Source organism: Carassius gibelio, chromosome B3, assembly GCF_023724105.1.
Source record: "Carassius gibelio isolate Cgi1373 ecotype wild population from Czech Republic chromosome B3, carGib1.2-hapl.c, whole genome shotgun sequence".
Lineage (NCBI taxonomy): Eukaryota > Metazoa > Chordata > Actinopteri > Cypriniformes > Cyprinidae > Carassius > Carassius gibelio.
The window spans coordinates 39842996-39870080 of record NC_068398.1 but is presented as its reverse complement, the minus strand read 5'-3'; the positions used below and the strand labels follow the sequence as shown (position 1 = coordinate 39870080).

At 41.8% G+C, this 27085-nt stretch overlaps 1 protein-coding gene and 1 long non-coding RNA gene across 4 annotated transcripts in view; both read right to left on the bottom strand.

Moving 5' to 3' along the window:
• The window catches only part of LOC127953363 (zinc finger protein 271-like), a 280227-nt gene that overhangs the window by 155110 nt on the left and 98032 nt on the right, over nt 1-27085 (bottom strand). The gene's annotated exons all lie outside the window — the stretch shown is intronic.
• Nucleotides 21993-26597, bottom strand: LOC127953509 (uncharacterized). The gene is made up of 3 exons (XR_008153276.1): nt 26557-26597; nt 23165-23362; nt 21993-22095 (listed from the first exon to the last, which is right to left on the bottom strand). It is a non-coding gene; the product is annotated as an uncharacterized LOC127953509 (long non-coding RNA).

Below are 27085 nucleotides of genomic sequence, written 5' to 3'. Positions count from 1 at the left end.
TGGGAAGGCGACAATGGCATGTTGCTCTGCACCTACCAACTCACCTTCATCCTCCTGTTGGATGTCAACTGTATGGAGTATCTGGGGCAATGGCGTACCAAGGGACTGCGTCCGAGTGCAGGAAGAATACTGCCTTGATAATGAGTCAGCATTACCATTAACCCGACCAGGGCGATACTTTACTTCAAAATCAAAAATTGCCAACTGAGACACCCACCTCTGCTCCGTTGCACCCAACTTGGCTGAATTCAGGTAGCTCAGTGGGTTGTTATCTGTATAAACGGTACACTGATGACCCAGGAGATAATCCTTAAATTTTTCCGCCATCGCCCATTTAAGGGCAAGGAGTTCAAGCTTCATGGAACTGTAATTTTCCATATTCTTTTCTGTAGGCCTCAGCCCTCGGCTGGCATAGGCCACTGGTCGTAACTTTCCACCTTGTTCCTGACTAAGCACTGCCCCTAATCCCAAATGACTAGCATCAATGTCAAGCACGAAGGGCTTCGTAAAATCGGCATAGGCCAACACCGGAGCTGCCACCAATTTCCCTTTGAGAGACTGGAATCCCTGCTCACACTCTGGGGTCCAACAGCTCTCTATGGGTCTACCTGAGCCCCTCTTTTTCTTTGTCCCACCCAACACCGCTACCAGGCGATGCAGAGGAGCAGCCAACTTGGCAAACCCCTCTACAAAACGCCGATAATAACTCACAAAGCCCAAAAATGATCGCAACTCTGCAACGTTACTAGGTCGCCTCCATTCTGCCACTGTGCTAATCTTACTGGGATCGGTAGAAACTCCTCCTTTTGAAACCACGTGCCCCAAGTAATGAACCTCCTGACGGAAAAAACAACATTTCTCCAGTTTGGCCTTTAAGCCCTCCTGCTGTAACCGGCTAAAAACCAACTCCAATCGTGCAAGATGTTGGGCAACATTGGTGGAAAAGACAATGATATCATCCAAGTACAACAACAAGGTTTGGAATCGTTGATCTCCAAACATACGTTCCATCAACCGTTGAAATGTACTTGGGGCATTGCACAACCCGAAGGGCATCCGATTAAATTCGAAAAGCCCAAAGGGTGTGCAAAAAGCAGTCTTACCCTTGTCTTGCTCTGCCACAGGAACCTGATTATAGCCACTTACTAGATCAACCGTTGAAAACCACTGAGCCCCAGAAAGTGCATCTAAGGTCTCTTCGATGCGGGGCAAGGGAAAGGCATCCTTCCTTGTCTTTTGATTTAACTGTCGGTAATCGACACATAACCGTATGTTGCCATCTTTTTTTTTTTTACGACAACTATAGGGGAAGCAAAGGGGCTACTACTTTCCCTAATCACCTGACTCGCAAGCAATTTTTGCACATGTTCCTTAACCGCAACATAGTCAGAAGGGGGGATCCGCCGATACCTCTGCCGAATAGGAGCAGAATCCAAAAGTGGGATCTCATGTGTAATCAAGTTGGTACACCCCAAATCAGAATCATCTATTGAAAATACAGATCTATATTTACCCAACAGACCCCTCACCTGATTCTGCTCCTCTTCGGAGAGGTGCGAGAGATCCATCTGCTGGATCACCTCTTCCACGCCATCAACACCTCCAACTTGTGAAGAAACTACAGCCTGTTGGCAATCGACAACACCTGGCCGAGTAGCAACAATTTCCCCTGGCCAGCTCATTGGCTGGACCTGACACAATGTCCCCACCACTTGTCGTGGTTGCAGGAAGACATCAAGTTCACCTATGTTAACCATAGGGACTTTAGTAATACCACCTCTCACCGGAACCAGGGATACAGATGCCAACAAGCCAGATGGAAGTGGATTCCCATTGTCTAAAGGCTCATAAAGGGCCATAGACAGTAACCTACACTGTACAGCACAAGTAACTGGGACAAACTGCAAGGAGTTTGCTGGAATGCGGACCACATGTTTACCCCGGACACGTACAGGCCCCCCGCTAAATTCCGACCCCTGAAAGCAACCGGTCTGACAACATCGAAGTGCCAATGTCCATGCTGGAACTTCTTTAACTCCAGGGAGATTAAACAACTCCGGGCCATGTTGATTAAACAGCTCCTGAAAACACTCACCTATAACATTCATCCCCAATAGACCTGGCAACCCTGATGTAGAAAGAACCTGAGGAGGGTCCTTTACAACAAGGACACCCTTATTATGAATACGTCTACCCAATACAACAAAATCTAACTCCAGGTATCCTACAAAAGGAATAGAGAGACCATTAGCGGCCCGAAGCTGCAACCATCCACATTCATTCAATCTTTCCTTACCCCAGGGCTCAAAATGAGCCAGGAAGAAGCTCTCTGTGACAGTGGTTACCATGGAACCTGTATCCAATAAGCATGGAACATTAACCCCACCCATATTAACTACAACTGAGGGGCACTTACCCAACAAAGTAGAGGGTCCACTACCAGTGGGGGCAAGGGCCCCTGAGCCAAGCCCTATCCCTTCCGAACTGTGGCTCATCAGTTCAGAGGGTTGCAGTTTTCCGCCTGCCCATTAGGAGGCACTACATTCCCATGTGACAAACGAGCCTGTTGATCTCTAAACTGAGTCTGTCCTAGTAGACAATTACGAGCAATATGCCCAGGCTGATTGCATCGCCTACAAATGATAGGGCCAGGCTGCCTGGGACGGTTACCTACACTCTGGGATTGCAGTTGCCGTAAACTTTGAGTCAGTTCATTAAGTTGTTCTTGCTGGGCCCTCATCATTCTCTTCAGTTCTGTGAGCTCTGAAACGTTTACCTCTGATGGACTAGAGGAATCTATCTGTCCCTGTACTCTATACTGAAGAACAGAGGAAGCTGGGAGCGAATTACTCCTCTCCCTCCTCTCCGAATGAAATCCCTCACCCACCCATCTAATTGCCTCTTTACGAACATCCAGAAGGGTGGAATCAGGGTCCAATCGAACAAAACGTTTAAGCTCCCGCCGCAAACCACTATCCCGCACATGCTCTACAAACTGATCTTGAAGTAAAACCACTGCATTAGTCATACCTCCGGGGGTATGTTGTACCAACTTATCCATTAATGCAAAAAGAGCATGGGAATACTCCTGCAAGGACTCGCCCTCAAGCTGTTTACGAGAAAAAAAGTTTTGCTGCAGGGCAATATAGGACTGTGAGCACCCATAAAGTTCCTTCAAGATAGAGAACACCTGTTCTGGTGTTTCCCTATCTTCTCTTGCCCTATACTTAATCTCATTCTTAGCAGGACCCTCTAAATGATCTATGACAAATAATGTCTCTTCAGCTGAAGGCAGATGTCGAACCCGCAAGCAGGCTTGTATCTCCTCCACCCATTCAAACACATTGTCTTCCCCTCTACCACTAAACATACGACCCCTCCGTTCCCTAGGGACGTAAACAACTCGTTCAACTACGGGGCTAGGGGCAGGTAGAACATTCACAGATGAGGGGCCCGCCGCTCCAGTAGCCTGGCCGGCTTGCTGTTGGTGCAACCGCTCATTTTCTCCCCTCAATGACTGCACTTGCTTTCTCAACTCCTCCAATTCAGCCTCCATATCTACAAGCTCCCCCCCCCCCCCCCCCCAAAAAAAAGAGAGAGAGAAAGAGGGAGGAAGAAAAAAAAAGGAAAACCTTACCACTTAACCCAAATCTCTTCCACTATCACAATCCTGGCTACTTCGTACCAGCTGCTGCTTTGCTGAAAATAAACACCACAACACAACAACACACAAACATACAATTCTTCTCTGTGACTGTCTCTGCTTGTCACTTCACACCCTGCCGACTACGCCACTTGTGACCGGATTACAGTCAACTCATCCTAATAAGGCCCGTACTCCAGGCTTTCAACCAAATGAAAAGGACAAGCAGAGACAAAAATCACAGATAACAAAATTTATTAATCAATTAAATTACTACAACCACATTAACTCGACAGTAATAATTAAAAGACCCTTTTGACCGATGGAAACAGGTCAACGAAATGGGCTTTGTTGTGGTTGGCTTACATGGGCCGCCCACCATACACTGACCAACACAAAAAAATTCAAAAAATACAGGAAAAGAGGAAAATAATAAAAAAATAAACTAATCAAGTTAGTTTATTTTCTCTGATTGCAATAACCAATTTACTGCTCAAATAATAAACACAAACACTTCAAACCAAATAAAAAACACAATTATGTAAATCCACCCAACACAAACCAAATAAGCCAAAATAAGCCAAATTAAATAAAATAAAAAAAACAATCACCCACAATAACTACACTACATTCTTGAGCAGTTCTAATGTAAAGCAGATCAAAGAAATAATACAACTCGAATAACAAAATAATCAAAATACTAAATCAATTCAAAAACAACCTAAATGGTAAGAGCTAATGATTACAACAAAACCGAAAACAAATAAAGAAACAAACAAACACACAATTTCAGTTAAACAATCGGCAAATAAATAAAAATCAAAAGGATTGCGTCACCGTTAATCTGCTCCGTAAGTGAGCGATGTCAATATGCAGGCAGCAACCCAAATACAATAACCCCAGATTAAATAACTAAAGTTAAACCATACATAAAATTGCGCCAGCGAGGTGGCGAACACCATGCAATCCCGAAATCAAGTTACAGGTTTAGAGCGGCTTCACCATGGGGATCGTACAGGCATTAACAATGTTCAATGAACTTGCAGGCGCTCGATACAACCACGAGCGTGCACTGCAAACCCGCTTCTCAAACGGGAACGATGATTTAACCGCAGCAAAGCAGCAACTGGCACTCTTTTGCGTGTATAACACTCACATACTCACCGCGGATGCCTGGATATACCCAACTAATCTTTACCAAGGAGTGAAGGAGATACAAGACCTACAGCAACAGGTCACATCAGTACAATGGCACAAAGAAAGCGAACTCACCTGAGCCTATATAGCTACGTGATTACCTGACGTACGCAACCACGCACCTGGTGCAATCTGTCTGCTCTTTTAAAGGGCTACGCCAGCTATTATTAAAGGGGCAATCCCACTACAATCTACCCCGGGATTTTCAATCATTGTCCCAATGATTCAACCTTTTACAGCCAAGGGCGGAAATGACAATCCCTTCCCGGTCCCGGGAGGGAGTTCTCCGCAGGCAATGAAATGCTAGCGGATACATCACCAATTACCGTCCTGGGCAAATGATAACGATTAGAATGTTTCCCAGCTGTTGTCCTAGTCGATCTCCGTACGCCCTGTGCCCCCATAGTAGAGACCTCACTAGACGGCGAATTTAGACCAGAAACTAAGGGTAGGGTACCTTCAGATGTCACATTTGGAACAACCTCCACAGCAGCAGGCGGTAAAGGTTCGATAACCACCATCACAGAGTCCCCCTCATGCAAACATTCCTGAAAATCTTGTCCCTGTAAACCTAAATCAACATGATAAGCCTGTTGTACAGTTTCCGGAGCCAGCTTCAACAGGGACCTATGCACGTGTTTTACCCGAGTGGGCTCATCCAATGAAGATATACTATACACCTGACCACCTTCCTGAGGAGCTCTTACTATTTGATACAGAACAGTTGACCACAAATTCTGAATCTTGTTACGGCCCCGAACTCCACACTCACGCAAGTGTACTAACTGGCCCACGATTAGTGGTTGACCCCTTACTATCTGATCATACAAGTTTTTCCTATGTTCTGCAGCGGCTTCAAGACGGGCTTTTACCCGTCCATATGTTACTCTTAGTCCCTCCTGATGCCTAGCCACCCATTCTTCCACACTACCCCCAACTGGATCCTCTACTCCTGCTAGCAGAAAATCCACCGGCAGCCGTGGAGTTTGCCCAAACATCAAAAAGTGAGGAGACTCACCAGTAGTCTGATGGCAAGTGGTGTTATACGTAAAGACCACCTGTGCCAAGTACCGAGTCCAGGAGCGTTTCTGTTCAGGTGGAAGGGTACGAAGGAGATCGTGCAGAGTTTGATTGAACCGTTCACACTGTCCATTACCCTGAGGATGGTACGGAGTTGTGTGAGTTTTCTGTATCCCATAAAGATGACACAATTGGGCAATCACTGCACTCTCAAAATTTCGACCCTGATCAGAGTGAAGTCTGGCTGGCACACCCAACTTATAAAACCACTCCTGGACCAGGACATTGGCTACGGTGGTTGCCCTCTGGTCCCTAGTTGGCACAGCCAATGTATATTTAGAAAATACATCAGTCATAATTAGGACGCTTTCCCGTCCATCACTAGATGGTTCTAAGGTGGTAAAGTCAACTGCCACTATTTGGTTGGGCTTAGATGCCAACAAGTGTCCCATAGGGGCACGAGCTACTGGATAACTGGGCTTTGAAATAGTACACTGTTGACAGTTCTGACAATGCTCTTGTACATAGGTGCTCATATTTGGCCAATAGCATCTCCTACGAATTAGCTCGTAAGTCCGTTCCCTGCCTTGATGGCCATGCCCATCGTGCAACTGCGTAAATACCTCGTTCCATAAAACCTCTGGTAATACCAATTGGTCCACCTCCTCCCCACCATCAGGAAGTTGGAGGTGGCGGTACAACAATCCCTCCTTAACAAACAATCGACCCCATTGTCGCAAGAGCTCCAGCCCAGATTTCGACATTGACTGACGCTCCACCTTAGAAGGGTACTTATTTCTGGAAAAAAATGCAAGGAACTCACTCAATGTTGGATCATCTAACTGCATCTGCTGGAGCTCTTCCTTAGAATGAAATGGGAAGGCGACAATGGCATGTTGCTCTGCACCTACCAACTCACCTTCATCCTCCTGTTGGATGTCAACTGTATGGAGTATCTGGGGCAATGGCGTACCAAGGGACTGCGTCCGAGTGCAGGAAGAATACTGCCTTGATAATGAGTCAGCATTACCATTAACCCGACCAGGGCGATACTTTACTTCAAAATCAAAAATTGCCAACTGAGACACCCACCTCTGCTCCGTTGCACCCAACTTGGCTGAATTCAGGTAGCTCAGTGGGTTGTTATCTGTATAAACGGTACACTGATGACCCAGGAGATAATCCTTAAATTTTTCCGCCATCGCCCATTTAAGGGCAAGGAGTTCAAGCTTCATGGAACTGTAATTTTCCATATTCTTTTCTGTAGGCCTCAGCCCTCGGCTGGCATAGGCCACTGGTCGTAACTTTCCACCTTGTTCCTGACTAAGCACTGCCCCTAATCCCAAATGACTAGCATCAATGTCAAGCACGAAGGGCTTCGTAAAATCGGCATAGGCCAACACCGGAGCTGCCACCAATTTCCCTTTGAGAGACTGGAATCCCTGCTCACACTCTGGGGTCCAACAGCTCTCTATGGGTCTACCTGAGCCCCTCTTTTTCTTTGTCCCACCCAACACCGCTACCAGGCGATGCAGAGGAGCAGCCAACTTGGCAAACCCCTCTACAAAACGCCGATAATAACTCACAAAGCCCAAAAATGATCGCAACTCTGCAACGTTACTAGGTCGCCTCCATTCTGCCACTGTGCTAATCTTACTGGGATCGGTAGAAACTCCTCCTTTTGAAACCACGTGCCCCAAGTAATGAACCTCCTGACGGAAAAAACAACATTTCTCCAGTTTGGCCTTTAAGCCCTCCTGCTGTAACCGGCTAAAAACCAACTCCAATCGTGCAAGATGTTGGGCAACATTGGTGGAAAAGACAATGATATCATCCAAGTACAACAACAAGGTTTGGAATCGTTGATCTCCAAACATACGTTCCATCAACCGTTGAAATGTACTTGGGGCATTGCACAACCCGAAGGGCATCCGATTAAATTCGAAAAGCCCAAAGGGTGTGCAAAAAGCAGTCTTACCCTTGTCTTGCTCTGCCACAGGAACCTGATTATAGCCACTTACTAGATCAACCGTTGAAAACCACTGAGCCCCAGAAAGTGCATCTAAGGTCTCTTCGATGCGGGGCAAGGGAAAGGCATCCTTCCTTGTCTTTTGATTTAACTGTCGGTAATCGACACATAACCGTATGTTGCCATCTTTTTTTTTTTTACGACAACTATAGGGGAAGCAAAGGGGCTACTACTTTCCCTAATCACCTGACTCGCAAGCAATTTTTGCACATGTTCCTTAACCGCAACATAGTCAGAAGGGGGGATCCGCCGATACCTCTGCCGAATAGGAGCAGAATCCAAAAGTGGGATCTCATGTGTAATCAAGTTGGTACACCCCAAATCAGAATCATCTATTGAAAATACAGATCTATATTTACCCAACAGACCCCTCACCTGATTCTGCTCCTCTTCGGAGAGGTGCGAGAGATCCATCTGCTGGATCACCTCTTCCACGCCATCAACACCTCCAACTTGTGAAGAAACTACAGCCTGTTGGCAATCGACAACACCTGGCCGAGTAGCAACAATTTCCCCTGGCCAGCTCATTGGCTGGACCTGACACAATGTCCCCACCACTTGTCGTGGTTGCAGGAAGACATCAAGTTCACCTATGTTAACCATAGGGACTTTAGTAATACCACCTCTCACCGGAACCAGGGATACAGATGCCAACAAGCCAGATGGAAGTGGATTCCCATTGTCTAAAGGCTCATAAAGGGCCATAGACAGTAACCTACACTGTACAGCACAAGTAACTGGGACAAACTGCAAGGAGTTTGCTGGAATGCGGACCACATGTTTACCCCGGACACGTACAGGCCCCCCGCTAAATTCCGACCCCTGAAAGCAACCGGTCTGACAACATCGAAGTGCCAATGTCCATGCTGGAACTTCTTTAACTCCAGGGAGATTAAACAACTCCGGGCCATGTTGATTAAACAGCTCCTGAAAACACTCACCTATAACATTCATCCCCAATAGACCTGGCAACCCTGATGTAGAAAGAACCTGAGGAGGGTCCTTTACAACAAGGACACCCTTATTATGAATACGTCTACCCAATACAACAAAATCTAACTCCAGGTATCCTACAAAAGGAATAGAGAGACCATTAGCGGCCCGAAGCTGCAACCATCCACATTCATTCAATCTTTCCTTACCCCAGGGCTCAAAATGAGCCAGGAAGAAGCTCTCTGTGACAGTGGTTACCATGGAACCTGTATCCAATAAGCATGGAACATTAACCCCACCCATATTAACTACAACTGAGGGGCACTTACCCAACAAAGTAGAGGGTCCACTACCAGTGGGGGCAAGGGCCCCTGAGCCAAGCCCTATCCCTTCCGAACTGTGGCTCATCAGTTCAGAGGGTTGCAGTTTTCCGCCTGCCCATTAGGAGGCACTACATTCCCATGTGACAAACGAGCCTGTTGATCTCTAAACTGAGTCTGTCCTAGTAGACAATTACGAGCAATATGCCCAGGCTGATTGCATCGCCTACAAATGATAGGGCCAGGCTGCCTGGGACGGTTACCTACACTCTGGGATTGCAGTTGCCGTAAACTTTGAGTCAGTTCATTAAGTTGTTCTTGCTGGGCCCTCATCATTCTCTTCAGTTCTGTGAGCTCTGAAACGTTTACCTCTGATGGACTAGAGGAATCTATCTGTCCCTGTACTCTATACTGAAGAACAGAGGAAGCTGGGAGCGAATTACTCCTCTCCCTCCTCTCCGAATGAAATCCCTCACCCACCCATCTAATTGCCTCTTTACGAACATCCAGAAGGGTGGAATCAGGGTCCAATCGAACAAAACGTTTAAGCTCCCGCCGCAAACCACTATCCCGCACATGCTCTACAAACTGATCTTGAAGTAAAACCACTGCATTAGTCATACCTCCGGGGGTATGTTGTACCAACTTATCCATTAATGCAAAAAGAGCATGGGAATACTCCTGCAAGGACTCGCCCTCAAGCTGTTTACGAGAAAAAAAGTTTTGCTGCAGGGCAATATAGGACTGTGAGCACCCATAAAGTTCCTTCAAGATAGAGAACACCTGTTCTGGTGTTTCCCTATCTTCTCTTGCCCTATACTTAATCTCATTCTTAGCAGGACCCTCTAAATGATCTATGACAAATAATGTCTCTTCAGCTGAAGGCAGATGTCGAACCCGCAAGCAGGCTTGTATCTCCTCCACCCATTCAAACACATTGTCTTCCCCTCTACCACTAAACATACGACCCCTCCGTTCCCTAGGGACGTAAACAACTCGTTCAACTACGGGGCTAGGGGCAGGTAGAACATTCACAGATGAGGGGCCCGCCGCTCCAGTAGCCTGGCCGGCTTGCTGTTGGTGCAACCGCTCATTTTCTCCCCTCAATGACTGCACTTGCTTTCTCAACTCCTCCAATTCAGCCTCCATATCTACAAGCTTCCCCCCCCCCCAAAAAAAAAGAGAGAGAGAAAGAGGGAGGAAGAAAAAAAAAGGAAAACCTTACCACTTAACCCAAATCTCTTCCACTATCACAATCCTGGCTACTTCGTACCAGCTGCTGCTTTGCTGAAAATAAACACCACAACACAACAACACACAAACATACAATTCTTCTCTGTGACTGTCTCTGCTTGTCACTTCACACCCTGCCGACTACGCCACTTGTGACCGGATTACAGTCAACTCATCCTAATAAGGCCCGTACTCCAGGCTTTCAACCAAATGAAAAGGACAAGCAGAGACAAAAATCACAGATAACAAAATTTATTAATCAATTAAATTACTACAACCACATTAACTCGACAGTAATAATTAAAAGACCCTTTTGACCGATGGAAACAGGTCAACGAAATGGGCTTTGTTGTGGTTGGCTTACATGGGCCGCCCACCATACACTGACCAACACAAAAAAATTCAAAAAATACAGGAAAAGAGGAAAATAATAAAAAAATAAACTAATCAAGTTAGTTTATTTTCTCTGATTGCAATAACCAATTTACTGCTCAAATAATAAACACAAACACTTCAAACCAAATAAAAAACACAATTATGTAAATCCACCCAACACAAACCAAATAAGCCAAAATAAGACAAATTAAATAAAATAAAAAAAACAATGACCCACAATAACTACACTACATTCTTGAGCAGTTCTAATGTAAAGCAGATCAAAGAAATAATACAACTCGAATAACAAAATAATCAAAATACTAAATCAATTCAAAAACAACCTAAATGGTAAGAGCTAATGATTACAACAAAACCGAAAACAAATAAAGAAACAAACAAACACACAATTTCAGTTAAACAATCGGCAAATAAATAAAAATCAAAAGGATTGCGTCACCGTTAATCTGCTCCGTAAGTGAGCGATGTCAATATGCAGGCAGCAACCCAAATACAATAACCCCAGATTACTAAATAACTAAGGTTAAACCATACATAAAATTGCGCCAGCGAGGTGGCGAACACCATGCAATCCCGAAATCAAGTTACAGGTTTAGAGCGGCTTCACCATGGGGATCGTACAGGCATTAACAATGTTCAATGAACTTGCAGGCGCTCGATACAACCACGAGCGTGCACTGCAAACCCGCTTCTCAAACGGGAACGATGATTTAACCGCAGCAAAGCAGCAACTGGCACTCTTTTGTGTGTATAACACTCATATACTCACCGCGGATGCCTGGATATACCCAACTAATCTTTACCAAGGAGTGAAGGAGATACAAGACCTACAGCAACAGGTCACATCAGTACAATGGCACAAAGAAAGCGAACTCACCTGAGCCTATATGGCTACGTGATTACCTGACGTACGCAACCACGCACCTGGTGCAATCTGTCTGCTCTTTTAAAGGGCTACGCCAGCTATTATTAAAGGGGCAATCCCACTACACTCTCAAACACAATATGTTTGTTTGAATAAAAAAGACACAAAAGAAACTCCATATTCCTCATCTTATCTTTAGTTAACCCATAAATCTAATATAATGCTCCCACCTCTTTTTCAATCCTAATCTTACCTTTTCCATTCATCTAAAAACTCTCCTTAACTTCCATTCTACACTACTTTATATTGTGAATACAGTGGCGGCTCCAGACAATTTTGATTGGAGGGGCAATGGGGGATCCTGGTCATTTCAAGGGGGCCTCATGAAAACCAACAAAAAATACAGTGGACACGGCTAATAACTGCATATTACTGCTACTAAACAACAAAAACAACACAGCATATCAACTACTTTGTTTTTAATTAAATAATCATTTGCAGTTTGCAAACAATATGCTCAAACTTTAAAGGGTTGGCGCTTTAAATGGTTCGCGTCACCAATACGCATGAATCCACAAATGACTTAAGCGGTTAACTTTTTTAACGTGGCTGACAGTCCCTCTGAACAGGGCCGTGCAGACACCTTTGGAGGGGCAGGTGCTCAAAGTATAAAAGGGGCACATGGAACAAGGCTTTGTAACAACAATGAGTTTTACGTAGTAATTAACTCAAATGATATATAGGGAATTTGAATAATTAATCAGGAATATGATTAATTTATATCTCAGATGACAGTTACATTAAATTCTATTGATTATGAAAAATAGCTCAATTGCCTATACCAATACTAATCACAGGGCACTGTAATTTACTCATTAATATGTCAATATTCCATTCTTCATATCAGTTATAGTGATATCTCTTACTGTAAATTACTGCAAATCAAACAGTGGATTGTCCAGCAAGCCAGATTGACCTATCAATTTTCAATAGAGATATCACTTTTTATAATTCAAGGAAAAATATTCTCTGGCCATGAAAACATTATCCTATCATTATGATAAATTTAGTTTCTAAATTTAAAGCTTGTAGCTAAAGATCAGACCTTCAGTGACTCGTAATGTGAGTGGGGTGGAGTCCAAGCCAATCATGTTATATATGGGTTTTTAATAATTCAACTAGTAATACATCAAACTACAAATCACACAGAGTAAATATGCGTACGAAAATACAGATAATAAACTTTACAAGACATAACGGAATCCAAATAAGAGAGAGAGAGAGAGAGAGAGAGAGAAATGGAGAAAGCGAGATAGATCACAGAATGAGCTCAGGTATGAAAATCAGTCAGTAACCTTTTTGGAAGCCAACAACGATCAGATCATAGCAACACTTTAAAGCAGCATTTAAATCTCCATAGAAAACGATACTTGCATGGCCCAGTGGGTGAGCGTGGTACCGGCGACGCTTTGTGCGCTGGTCCTTTTGAAAGCTGCGCGCGTGTAAGCTGCGCTGGATCTTGGCGTGAGCGTGGAGTCACGTGGTCCTTTGTTCTGTCTTCGCGCGGTATTTGAAAGGTTCAACAAACAATGTTCCAGAATTCGTCTTCCTTGTGTGGAGAGGCGAATAGTCGAATAAACTTAGTAAAGAAAAGAAAAGAAAACAACGAAAATGAAAGTTTCCAAATGAGCCATGAAAATGGCTTTCCTCTCCTCAGTCCCTGTGCTGAGGGGGGAGGAGAAATGAGCGCGGCCCGAGAACGCAGAAGATCAGAAGAAGAAGAGAAAGAACTAGGCGGGCCTTGTTCGGTCAACTCTTATAGATTGAGATGTTCACGCCTCTTTTCGCGTGAACCACCCAATGAACATCCGCGATCTGAAGCGGCGGGAAAAGTTTCTTTGTCTCTGTGGAAACAACCCCCCTGATGATTTAGGGCTTGTCCGATTTCATCAGGGATATTCTAGCAAGTTCATTATTCCAGATTAAATACATTTTTCATTACTTTACTCTAGATAAATGGGTCTGTCAAAGCATGACGATTACCCAGATACCAGACAGTACATGTATATAGCTGATAGAAACACGAAGTTACATTCAAATGCAGAATAACACACATTTAAAGATTAACACACGCTAATAAATTGCAGATAGTCCCAATTTATATGGGAAACATCTCAAAGCACCAACAAAGAAATACGTAATACATTTAGAAAACATAAACACAAAAAGGGTAAGTTTAGATTTGGCTTCTCTCCTGTCCTGTTGTCCAGGGTGGTCGTAAAGTTTTACGACCTGCAGGAGTGGGGGTTGCAGAAACGTGGCTCTCTTTGAGAAAGTTAGAATGAATTCAACATTTCCACTTATAAGTCAGCACTTTAACCATTTACCCAGGATTAACCATTTTTATGCAACACACAAACATTCAAAATACATAATAATAAGGATTTACAAAAGTAAGGAACTTTAAGAAAGGTTTCTTTTTGTGTGTGTGTGCATTAAGGAATTTGGGGGGGGGTTTCAGGTTTCCTTTGAGGCTCGCATGGGTATCGTAAAATAATTTAAGTCCCGCCAGGCTGGCGCCAGGCCAGGCATTTGGTGCAAACAGGGTTTCATTTGTAAAACAGAATTTAACCCATGAATCAATTATCTGCATATCCGTTACAGCTTTAAATAGTGCTGCTCAAAATATCAATACAGCAATATATTTTACAAATGCTTTGATGCATATTTGAAAAAGAAACAATAGAGAAGACAATTTTAAGCTTAAGATAATAATAGCTCTGGGATTAGAAACTGAAATGTCTTAAATTGTCCCAACCTGATGGCTTTTTCTTCTCTGTTCTACAGAATAATTAAGAACAGCGGTTATAGTAAAAACTATAGAAAACACTTGTGCCTCTACATTTTCCTCTTTCTCGCCATTCTCTGTCTCCTGGCTTACTGTTCCCTGCTCTCTTTCTGTCACTCGTGCCTCTACATTTCCCTCTTTTTCTTCCTCTATCTCCATCTCCTCATTTGATCTATTACTTTCCACTCTCTGTCCATCTAGGAACAAGGGTCAATTTACTATTTCAGCATTAATCTATTATTTTAACCTTCACTACTACTCTTGCACCTAATCAATAAGTCCACCTTAAATATTGGTTCAAAACATAAAAAAAAATTATACACTGGAATATAGTGATTCATATTTTTATTACTGTTGTAGTTGTTGTTGTCTAAAATCGAACACCTTTGCAATGTAAACAAATGACAGGCTACATTTGTTATTCATATCCTTCACACTGCACTTTGATGTCAGGTATATTATGCTTTTTTTTTTACATTGATATTTTTACATTTATTTCCAGAGAGATATTATTGAGTTTACAGGCTAAAGTGGTCTTGCTGTGGTAAACAATGTTGCTATTGTAGAAAAAAAAATATTTGTGTCACATTTAAAATATAATTATATTTTAATTCATTTCTGAATTGTTTTTATTTTTATAATGATAATTCAGAGAATGAGAAAATCTGAATAAGTGTTGTGATAATTATTTACCAGTGTTGTGATAATTATTTTTAAGGCACTCTATGTGTTAAAAAAATAATTAAGTACTGTAATATAATAATAGTTTAGTCAAATAACATAAAAAAGAACAGACCCTTCGATGCCTGTGAAACTTTTCTCCCTCAAACAGCAAGCTAGCGTTACTTCTACACTACAGGCTACACACAGCAACATAAACCACATATCTGCATGTTCTCACATCACATCGTTCTTGTAAAATAATAACAAGTAAATAAACATCAAAATCACTTCGCTGAGAATGAAACACCACTTAACAGCTGCCACGGTGTTGAATATATCCTTTAGCAATTAAAAAATGCTCGAGAGCAATCGTCCCGGTCGGATGAGGTCATGAGATCATCATGTTGGTCATTTTATTTACGGCTAAATTATTATTAATAAATTGTACTATTATGATTGGGCGTGGGCAGGCATCCACAAAAGGGAATGTTATTACAAAAAAAATTCGAGGAAATTTTGCTTTGACAAAAGGGCACTTAAGGGGCAAAGGAGCAATTGCTCAAGTGAACCGGTTCTTTCGGACAATTCGATCAAATAAAACCAGTTGAAAAAAAAACTGTTCACCGGTTCTTTTGCGCTCGATGTAATTCCATTAGCGATGACCGCCCTTCATTCAAGCCTTCGGTTTACCCGCGCTCATAACACTAGCACAGAATCAGTTCAGAATCAATCATCAAAAGAATCAGTTTGGTTCAGACGAGCTGTGAGTCAGTCTGCTTCACGCTGAATCACGCATGCGCAGTATCATCAGCTCCTTGGTTGTCGAATCGGACGCGTCCGACAGAAACGGTTCTCGTTCAGTGTACGAATAAATGTCGAAATAATTATTATTTATTATTATTCTGCGTAGTTTGAAGATATTTTTTTTATATTTATCCCGTATATATATATATATATATATATATATATATATATATATATATATATAAAAATATATATATAGTCAGGAAGAGGGTGGGGGTCAAATGGGGGGTCAAGGCGTTTTTTGGCAGGGTCTTGAGACCCCCCAGGACTCCCCCTGGCGCCGCCGGTGTGTTCATACCCTGAACTGTTCATTTAATTGTGCATTGTACATGCAGTTTTGGATACCTCAGCAGATATTGTTATTGCATTTAATTGGAGATCAAACTGATCATGCAAAAAAAGAAAAAAGAAAAGAAAAAAGAAAATAGAGAGCTACATTAAGATAATCACTAACTAAAGTATTTTTACACATAATTAATTACAATTACAAAAGGTCACATGTAGAAATTTACCTCTGGCACCTATGTAAACCTGTTTGCTGCAACTTGTGTATGAATCCAAACATTCAAGGGTACGTAAAATTTTGATCAGGGCCATTTTTGTGTTTTCAGTTATAATGATTAAAAAATTAGTCAAACAACTCTGTGATAATAAACTGCTTTGTGTGGCAAATATCCTTATTAAACATTTTTATGATCAGTTATATTTTGCAAATAAATGGTAGTATTAAACAACATCTATCAATGTATGCAAGCTGTTAAGAAAAACTGTATATAGACTGAAAAAGTAACATTGATTAAGGCTTCCTTAATGTGTCACTGGTAACCCAGTAAAACTTACAGAGTAGAACTTCATGCACTGGTCGTGACTTGATAGTAGTCTTCTCTCCTCTCCCACACCAATTTAGATGGGTGGCAATTTCAGGACTGAAGACCTTTCCTGCACACCCGCCACATGGCAATTCAACTGAGACTACGCTCTTTCACGGAACCCTTTCGGATTGCAAAAGCTAATTCCACATTATTAGTTCTTATTCTGCTGGATCTATCTGCTGCTTTTGACACCATTAATCATCAGATGCTCCAGTCCGTCCTCTCATCACAGGGAATCCACTTTGCTGGTTTGAAATTTCATTTTGAAATGAAAATTTGAATCTCACTGGTAGGTCTTTCAGGGTGTCCTGGGGAGGGGAGGTATCCAAAGCACATCACTGGTCATTGGCGTTCCTCAGGGATAAGTTCCTGGATCCCTCCTCTTCTCCATGAACACTAGATCACTGGGTACCATCATACAGGCACATGGCTGCTCCTACTATTGCTATGCTGATGACACAGCTCTTTTCTCTCATTTCAACCAGATGATACAACAGTTGCTGCATGGATCTTAGGCTGCCTGGCGGACATCTCGGCATGGAAGATGATGAGAGACTAAAATTTTACCCAGTTCCACAATTAGGGTGTACTCACACTAGCCAGTTTGAACCGTGCCCGAGTGCGTTTGATCACCAAAACGCAGTTTGTTTGACTAGTGTGAGTGCTCCGAACCGTGCCTGGGCGCGGCTCGATTAGCCGGCCCTGGCCCGCTTGGAAGAGGTGGGCCAGAGCACGGTTCAGTTGGACTCGGCCGCGGTTCGCATGCAGTGCCGGAGCACGGAAAAAGACGCGTTGCGTCACGGTTTTGCGACGCTCCAAAACCAACATGGCAGGGAAAGGGTCGCTTTGGTCTACGGCAGAGATGCAAAACACATAAAAACTCAAAACTGCAAAGTCTTTGCTGCACTTCAGCTGGTACCTTGCAAACATCCTCATACGAGCAGCAAGATTACGTGAAAATTTTCGCGCCACTAAGGCGACACATCTGTTTAAAAACAGGCTGTGAGAGGGCTGTGGACCAAACGACACAAAATTATCCACAAAGAAAACAGAGCGATGGACTCCATTGTGTTCAGAGAGCGCCGCTCTTCCTGTTTATCCCGAAACCGTCGCATCATAATGACGTAAGCGTGCTCCGGCACGAATGCTGAAACCCTATATGTGAGTGCAGGCCAGTGGGGGAGTGGGGAGGGGGGGACAATCGTACTCGGGCCCGGTTCATGGAAACCGTGCCTAGTGTGAGTACACCCTTAGTTCTGGTATTATGAAAAGGTTCCTGCAGTGCGAAAGCCCCTATAGTGTGCTTATTGAGTCTCTGCAGGTGTGGGTGATCAGTACTCTGGTAAGTGCGATCTGGTGTGTGCCGGGGCTGGTGACTGAGGTGACGTAGGTGACTGTGAGGGCAGAGGCTCCCTGACATAATGCAGGCAGACACAACACTCGTTTTAACATGAGAAAGGAGATATTTGATAAAAAAAATTTTTATCTAACCTAGTAGTTGTTTGTCTTAAAACATTGGATAAATTAAAAATACAGTGGTTAAATTTAAACTTTGTTTCCTTCTGCACTTTTTGTTTAAAAAAAGTTATAAAAACTTCTTATTACATGTTACAAATACCAAGTGATATGAAACATTCAATTGTGACAAGTTTCTTATATTGCTTGCTATATTACCCAGCCTTAGCTAGTACGTTAATTCCAGCATGTTTCTTTTAGTAAACATCAACAAAACAGATTCCACAGACCCAAACAATGTAAGAGGATTAAATAGCTCACGTTCAGGAAAGCCCAGTCCATCATCAGGCCATGGAGTTGGATGATGTGCCTCGTTTGGCCTCCAACTATTTTTTTTTATTGATTTCTTTTTATTTTTTAATGTAATCTTGTTTACGTTGGGAAAAGTCCATATTGCTGGGTTGCCACAGGTCACTGTTGGAGGACACTGGTCTGGCCTGTGAAATCACTATTATGAAATGAAAAACATTACACAAAGATTAGACTAGCATGTCTTCGTCACTGGAAGCCGTTTTGTGCAGTTTTCAGATACACCCTATCTTCACTATGTCATTTTGATTACTTTGAGAACAGTTCATATTGCTGAGTTGCCAGGCTGGAACAGGGCAAGAGTCGCTGTTGGAGGACACTGGTTGGCCCTGTGAAATCACTGTTATGAAATGAAAATATTACAAAAGATCAGACTAGCATGTCTGCACCACAAGTCTTTTTTGAATTTTATGTTACGTTACGTGTAATTACTATTGTACAATTATGCATAATTACATGCAAGTAACCCTAAGACAAACCCTAATCCTAACCCTAACCATATAGTGAGTACATTTAGTTAATTAATATTGCTATTATTCTGTTACAAGGAAACCTTAAAAATAAAATGTTCACAAAAAATCCAGTAGCAGAAGTAAGCAATTTAGGTCTAATTTGTCAAGTTTAAGTAAACATTTAAATGGAAACTGCACATATGGGAAATAACGTTTTAGATTCTACTTAAAGGGAGGGTCTTTTAAAAGGGATGACTTTTAAATATCTTTAGGCTAAAGCTATTTTCTTACGCAAATACTGTCATTTTTTTATCTGACATTGAAACATGCTAGTGTTCAAACTAAATTCTGTAAAAAGCATCCAAATATATACCATTAGCAATGCTACAGTATAGTAGGCTAATAGTATATGTGATTTTCTGTGTACATTTGTGAGTTTGGTAAGAATTTAGTTTAACGTTCTGATGTCTTTAAAATATTCTCTGTTTTATCATGTCTAGCGATGTTGAGTCTTAGATGTGACTTTGATGTGATTTACTTTAATAAAGAAAAAAGCTTTAATAAATCAGAAAAAGCTTACCAGCTCTGATGGCATCTGTGCTCTTTGGTCTTGAGACCACTGTTAAGGGAGGAGGGGCTGTTAGGTTTCTGGAAGGGAGTCGATTAACCCTTTTCTGTGTTTTGGGCAGGCGATTTTCTTGTAAAGTTGCCAAATTGTCTACTTCCATTGATGGAGGTGATGATGTTGATGAGGGTGATGGTGACCTGAGACGTTTTGGTCTATGTAAGTAAATTAACCATTATTACGGCCCGAGCACCGATGGTGTGAGGACCCTCTTGTATCTGCTTTGTTTATTCTTCTTCTTCTTCTTCTTCTTCTTCTTCTTCTTCTTCTCCCGAATGAATCCCATTTTTGAGGGCTTTAACATGCTCAAAAAGTCATGAAACTTTGCACACGCGTCAAACCTGGTGAAAATTTTCGTCTGATATAGGATTCAGAAGAGGGTGTGGCAAAATGGCTCGACAGCGCCACCTATACTAAGAAAATCAACAGCCTTCCAGCTATGTTTCACGTACATGCATGAAAATTGGCACACATATGTAACACACCAATACCTACAAAAAAGACTATTGGACCAAAATTCTAAACCCAACAGGAAGTCGGTTATTTTTAATATTATGAGCAAATTTTGTGTATTTTTACTCATTTCCATGTGTTGTATTTTAACGAACTCCTCCTAGAGATTTCTTCAAATCAACACCAAATTTGGTATTCCTAATCTAAAGGCCTTTGCGACATTAAATTGCGAAGATCTTGAGTTTTCGTTGAAGGGCGTGTCCGTGGCGGCCTGGCGAATTTCGATGATTCGCCATGAAAAATGAAGTTGCTATAACTCACACATACAATGTACATGCCCATATTCAGTTATAGTCATAGCGCCACCTATTGGCAACAGGAAGTGACATATTTTACAATTCGACGAACTACTCCTAGACAATTCATGACATCAATGTATTTTTTGTGGTCAGTCTAATCTAAAGGCCTGTGCGATGTTAAGTTGTGAAGATCTTGAGTTTTCGTGAAAAGGCGTGTCCATGGCGCCGTGACGAAATTCGATGTCTCGCCATGGGAAAAGATGTAATAACTCAGGCATAAAATATCCGATCTTCCCCAAACTTCACATGTGTGATAAGAGTCCTGGCCTGAACACATCTGAAGGCCAATATTCCATCAGGTGTGGCAAAATGGCTCGATAGCGCCACCTATACACTTTCAACAGACTGCGCCTCGAGCTATGTTTCACGTACATGTACAAAAATCGGTAGACACATGTAACACACCAATACCTACAAAAAAGTCTCTTGGTACGAAATCCAAATCCCAACAGGAAGTCGGTTATTTAGAATTGTATTTGCAAAATTGGCATTGTTTTTGCCATTTTCAGGGGTTGTACTTTAACAAACTCCTCTTAGAGATTTATTCAGATCAACACCAAACTCTGTAAGTGTAATCTAAAGGCCTTTGCGATGTTAAATTGCGAAGATCTTGAGGTTTCATTAAAGGGCGTGTCCATGGCAGCCTGGCAAATTTCGATGTTTCGCCATGAAAAAGGAGGTTGCTGTAACTTAGAGATAAAATGTCCAATCTGCCCCAAACTTCACATGGTAGATAAGATTTCTGCCTTTAACAGATCTACATGCCCATATTCAGTTATAGTCATAGCGCCACCTATTGGCAACAGGAAGTGACATGTTTTACGCTGTGACAAACTACGCCTAGAATTTTTTTGAGATTAACATATATTTTGTGGTCAGTCTAATCTAAAGGCCTGTGCAATGTTAACTTGTGGAGATCTTGAGTTTTTGTTAAGGGGGCGTGTCCATGGCGCCATGACAAAATTTGATGTCTCGCCACAGCAAGAGAAGTTGTTGTAACTCAGGCATAATTTGTTCGATCTTCCCCAAACTTCACATGTTCGATAAGAGTCCTGCCCTGAACACATCTGAAGGCCAATATTACATTATAATGATAGCGCCACCTGCTGGCAACAGGAAGATTGGCACATATGTGGAATAAACTTTGATATATTCCACTTATATTTATGCGTTTAAATGCATATTTCTCACCGTTCTACCTATTTACTAAAGCCACTCGCTGCCGGTGAGCCCGGGTGCGAGGGCCCGTTCATCGCTGCTTGCAGCTTTAATTATTATTTGGTTTTCATGTATAATATTATGCGATACAAGCAACAGTGCCAAGCAAAGGTACAGGGAAATATGACAATACTTCCCTTAACCATAAAGACAACACAGTTCCATAATTTTTTGTGTGATAGTCAAAACTCAGACTAAAATGAGTATTATTTCATATTCAACAAAGAAATGTGCTTACTTCCTTCATTGTCGTACAGTTGTAACGTCATGTTCTTTTACTGTGTTTAGGTCTGATGTTACACATGACCCTTCCCACTTTTCTTGTATTTTGTTAATTGAATCTGTAAGCAACATTTAGGTTGTTAACTATTCAACTATAACATAAACTGTTTAGATGTAGCCATAGTATAGGTAGATGTAGTGATAGTAGTTAAAGTGGAAAAGAAGCAGTCAGTAAACATTAATTAAAAAATATAACAAACACAATTAATGTAACCATTTTCAACAAAATAGGATGTTTTGTTAAAGCTTTTGGAGCAAGGGCCCCGCCATCTTGCAGTACCGGGGTTGTTTCTAATAAAAAAAAAAATCCTTAGAAAAACAAGAGCAAGCAATGGCTTGGGCCCTATTAATGTAAACTTTACTGACTACCTCACTTCCACTCTAATACTATCAGAACGACATGTAGGTGATGGGTTCGGGCTTAATTTCATAGAATTTTACACATGCTCGGGCCGGGCTTGGGCTTGGGCTTGCACTCCGGTTTGCGAGGTAAATAAGTGGTTATGTGATGCGTTTCGATTAGCGTGAGAAAGATGTGAAAATGTATGCTGAGTAGGTGAAACGGAGGCTTGCCTCTGGCGATTACGTTTTGGCTGCACCAGCAACTAAAGTAAAGGCTGGGGTGTGAAAAAGTTATGACCATGTTTATAATGAGAATAATGAGCCAGTGGGTTATGTTGCTGGACGCACCATCAGTGAGCGCAGAAATTAATTTGTTATGAAAGACTAATTTTTATTGGCGCGTTGGGGTATTTATAGGCTAAGTGTATGCCTAAGTCTATTTAGAGTGCTGCGATGTTACAATGTTACAGAGGACTTATTTTATTTCTTTTTTCCAACTTCCAAGCGGCCGCATTTACATTAGTAATGCATAAATTATGTTAAACATGTATAAATTACTCATTCTTGACAAAAGGCAAAAGAGCTGTGTGCGTGCGCACATTTGAATAATCTCGGGGTGTAAATGGGTTTCTAGCTTTTAAAAAGCTGTCAATCAAAATTTACTTGTCAGGCTCGGGTCCTGTCAGCCTAACTTTTTAAGGCCCGATTACAGCTCTAATGTTGGCTAATTAACAGCAACGCCAGATGCTGTAATACTCAGATGTATATTTCTATACTGACAATTACCTGATTCGTAGAGCACACGTGCGGCAAATTTTCTCCAGCCCTTTGATGGATTGGGGACCACCTTTTTTGGACACTTCTGAGAATCTGGCACTGGTCACTGTATGGAGGCCACCAAGCGAGGCCATCTGAAAACCACTCCTTTGCCACCGGGCCAGTTTTGTTTTCTTCCTCAAAAAGTACTATCAGGTACATGATCACCTAATAGAAAATATTTAACACTTTCATTAGTAATCAGTTGGGTATAATAATACTACCCATGTTCTTGTGTTCTTGTCTTACACCAGAAAAATCTCTCACAACTAGTTTATGTCATGACATGTAAAGAACAGCATTTTCTTCTTTACGAAAACTAACTCACTTGTCATTACAAAATGTAAAATATTTCAGGAAAAAAAACCCTCCATAATGCCTTCATGACACCACAACAAAGCTGTTAAATGCACCCCTGCCCCTCCCTCCCTCCCTATTCCTTACCCCCGTCATCCTTCTGCCAGAACAAAGCTACTCTTAACACAAGCCACAGTGCTGAGTGAATGTAGACTCATAGAAATCTCATGATCACATCCTATACAGAATCATGTAAAAAAAACTGATAGTAAATAATTTGATGTTCTTTTTTTGAAGTTATTCAGTTGTGTGTTTTAATGCGTTTAAAATTGATTTATGCTTAAATATACTTTGGTTGTAGGCCTAACTTGGTGAAAATGTGAATGTGACTAGTTAGCAAAGAAGTTAACTTCAAACCCTGCAGGACATTAGAGAAAACAACATTTTACAGTAACTACTTACGGTTCAGGTAAGGAAATTATTGCAGATCAGGGGAAGAAGATTTGTTGGCAGGAGAGGCAGCAACAAGCAGGGCGGTCAGATGGATGGATTCATATGTATTAGAGGAACAGCAACAAATTGTCTCCCATGAGGTATAAGGAAAACCTTCCTTTCAACCAGTCCAATACTACAGTGCTGTGTCATGTCCAAGAGGCCATCTACTAAATGTATGCCAAATGTAGAGGAAGATGTGGGATACTCATAGAAGGACTATTGATGGGCAAATGTGGAGTAGACCAGGTGTACCTCCTCTTTCTCAACAATTATATTCCTGATCTTTGCTACCTTTCCATGAATGTAGACCTGGCTGTTGGCTTGGTCAAGTTTAAGGGTGAAGAGCTCTGAGTTATATTGGGTGTACTGTTGTGGACACTGAAACCATGGTGGTAGAGGTACAGATGTGTGTTCTCTCCTTACACCTGAACTTTTTTACTCCTTGCATTTGTACTGACTCTCTCTCTCCGCAAGCCTCTTCACAACCTGGCAGCAGGGAAATTCTGGTTTCCTAACAAGCCTCTTTAGTTTTTGCATGAAATTTTCAAATTTGAAGGCACTGAAGGAATCCAGGTTCCCATGCACTTTGACATCTTGTGCAAGGTGCACAAGGTTGTGCACATTGTAGGAAAGGTACATGTTACCATACAGCTTTCCAAAGTGCTGAACAAACAACACGAGTGCATCATTTGCATAGTCAGTGTACTCCTCAAGCAGTGCCTTGTTAAGACAGTATGGACACTCCAACAAACAAAAACAAGAAGTGCTGGTATACTGCAGTATGCAGGAAGTCTTTAAGGAGCACAGGACCAGTATAAAGCAGGAACTGGCGAAATTCAGAGGCTTTCCATCTGCATACTTCATTCAACGATCTTGGCTTTCGTGCAAATTCCACTGGCACACTTTTTCTGATCTTCAAGAGCTTTTCAGAGAGAATATTCACCTGTAAACCCGAGAGTCTGCAAGCCAGTGGACCCTTTAGCCATAGGTACAAGAGTCGCCTCCTGACACCCAAGCAGACAAGATGCATGTAGTCTAATGGAAACCCACTGACCATGCCCAAAGATGTGGCAACCAGAGGTGAAGATCCAAGATGATGCCATTCATCAGCCATTTCTTTGAAGTCTTTATCAGTGCAAAGATGGGCATCAGTTTGAGGGAATACCACCCTGTTGTTCACACATTCCCCCTACTGAATACATTTCTCACACCCTGAGTAGCCTGTGTGCCCTTTCACATTCTTCAAAAAAGCTCTGGCTGGAGCATCACAAAGCATTGAGCACAGTTGCAGCCTCATCATAATTCCCTGAAAAGAAAATCCTTTCTCCAACAAACCAACTTCAGCCACAAAATCTTCCAGGTACTCAAAAAGGCTTGCTGGTGCCACAGAAAAGCCCAATAACAAATGGCTGATGCTGGGGGAGGTCTTAATTACTCCAAGAATAGGCCAGAACTGGGTGGACAAATTTTTAAATACTGGCAACCCATCTACATTCGCTTGAAGTTCTAGGCATACACCATTAGCCAAACTGCACTTATTTGCCTCCAAAGTGGTCTTCATTGACTTCAGGATTCCAAAGTAATGGTATGTCCCACCAGCCTTTTCCTGGACAACCACTGACTCGGACCGTGAAGTCCTGAGCAGTGTTTCTTGCATCAGCTGGCAATGATGGATGATTGTCCTTTAGAATTCCCAATAATTTATTCAGTGCACTGTGTGTTATATGTACTTCCAATGCCCAGGTTGCTAGTCTACTTTACAGACAAGCTTCCTCTTCTTCACCAGAACTACTGTTATCAGATTGTAAATAATCTAGGGATGTTGAGGAAAACTCAGGGTACGATGATTCATAGTCCATAAAGTCCTCATCAGTGTTAACTGGATATTCATAATTGTCAATTGGTAAATGTTCAGCACTACAGCCAAAACCAAAACCACACTGAACTGACTCCAGTTGTTGGTTTACTCTTTTTCTAGCTTTTCTTTTCAAGGTCCAGTAAGAGGGTGTATTTGCCATACTTCAGAGATGCACAAGAAACAAAGAAAATACAGAGAAAGAGAAACATAAAGGGTACAACAAGAAATGTCAGTCAGTACTTGCATATGGTTTCCTATGCTAGGGTTAGCTTACATGAATCGCATCCACATTATGGCCATTTCACACAGACCATGCCTGCTTGGACTGTGTCTAATAGCAAATCGATTTAACTATATCAGTCGTTCTCAATTCCAATCATTGAGTTCCACCGCTCTGCACATTTTATATGCATCTCTTATCACTCCAGATGTTTGTTCTATTCGAATCCAAGTGCCCTTAGAATTGGACACAGGGCCATTGCATGCTTGAATCTGGTTGGCTGACGAATGTTCTGAGGTGTGCAATTATTTTCTGGGAAACGCAAGGCGAATGTAGTTCCAGGCAGCTCTCTTGATCGCAATACAGTTCCATATCACTTCACATAATAAAACTTTAATAACAGTCACACAGTTTGCACAAAAAGGTGTTGTCAGCGCTGCCCTGAAGATTTTTCTAAAATCTTACAAGCACATCTGTACAGCTGTCACATACCTTTCTGTAAGGACAGGATTGTTGCTAAGTGTCAGGAGTCTGATAAAGGAGAGAGAAAAGCAATATACCACATTAAAATTTCACTGAAAATAGAATTGACAGACTTAATTTAGCAAATAAACAATAACAAATAGTCTAATTTACAGAGGTTTTTGTCCCTTACAAAAAATACCCATGCTTTTACTACAAAAAAACAAAACAAAACAAAAAACAGAAATATGTTTAATGTAGTTAAACCACAATCACAAATTATTCCTGTTTTGCTACACCAAAATTAGTCTAACCATAAAACTATAGTTATCAAAATGCCAAAAAAAAAATATCTTTACTTTTACTATAATAAAACAAGGATACATTTTCATAAGGGGTGTTATTAAGACCAGGAGCAAAGGGGCTCAAAAACAAGTTAAGGACCAAGTTGAAGCTAGCTTAAATGAGATATTAGGCCAACTAACTAGATAAAACATTTTTAATTCTGTGCCTCAGTAAGCGGGCTAATTTGTAATGTGCATCTTAGCTAACGTTAGCA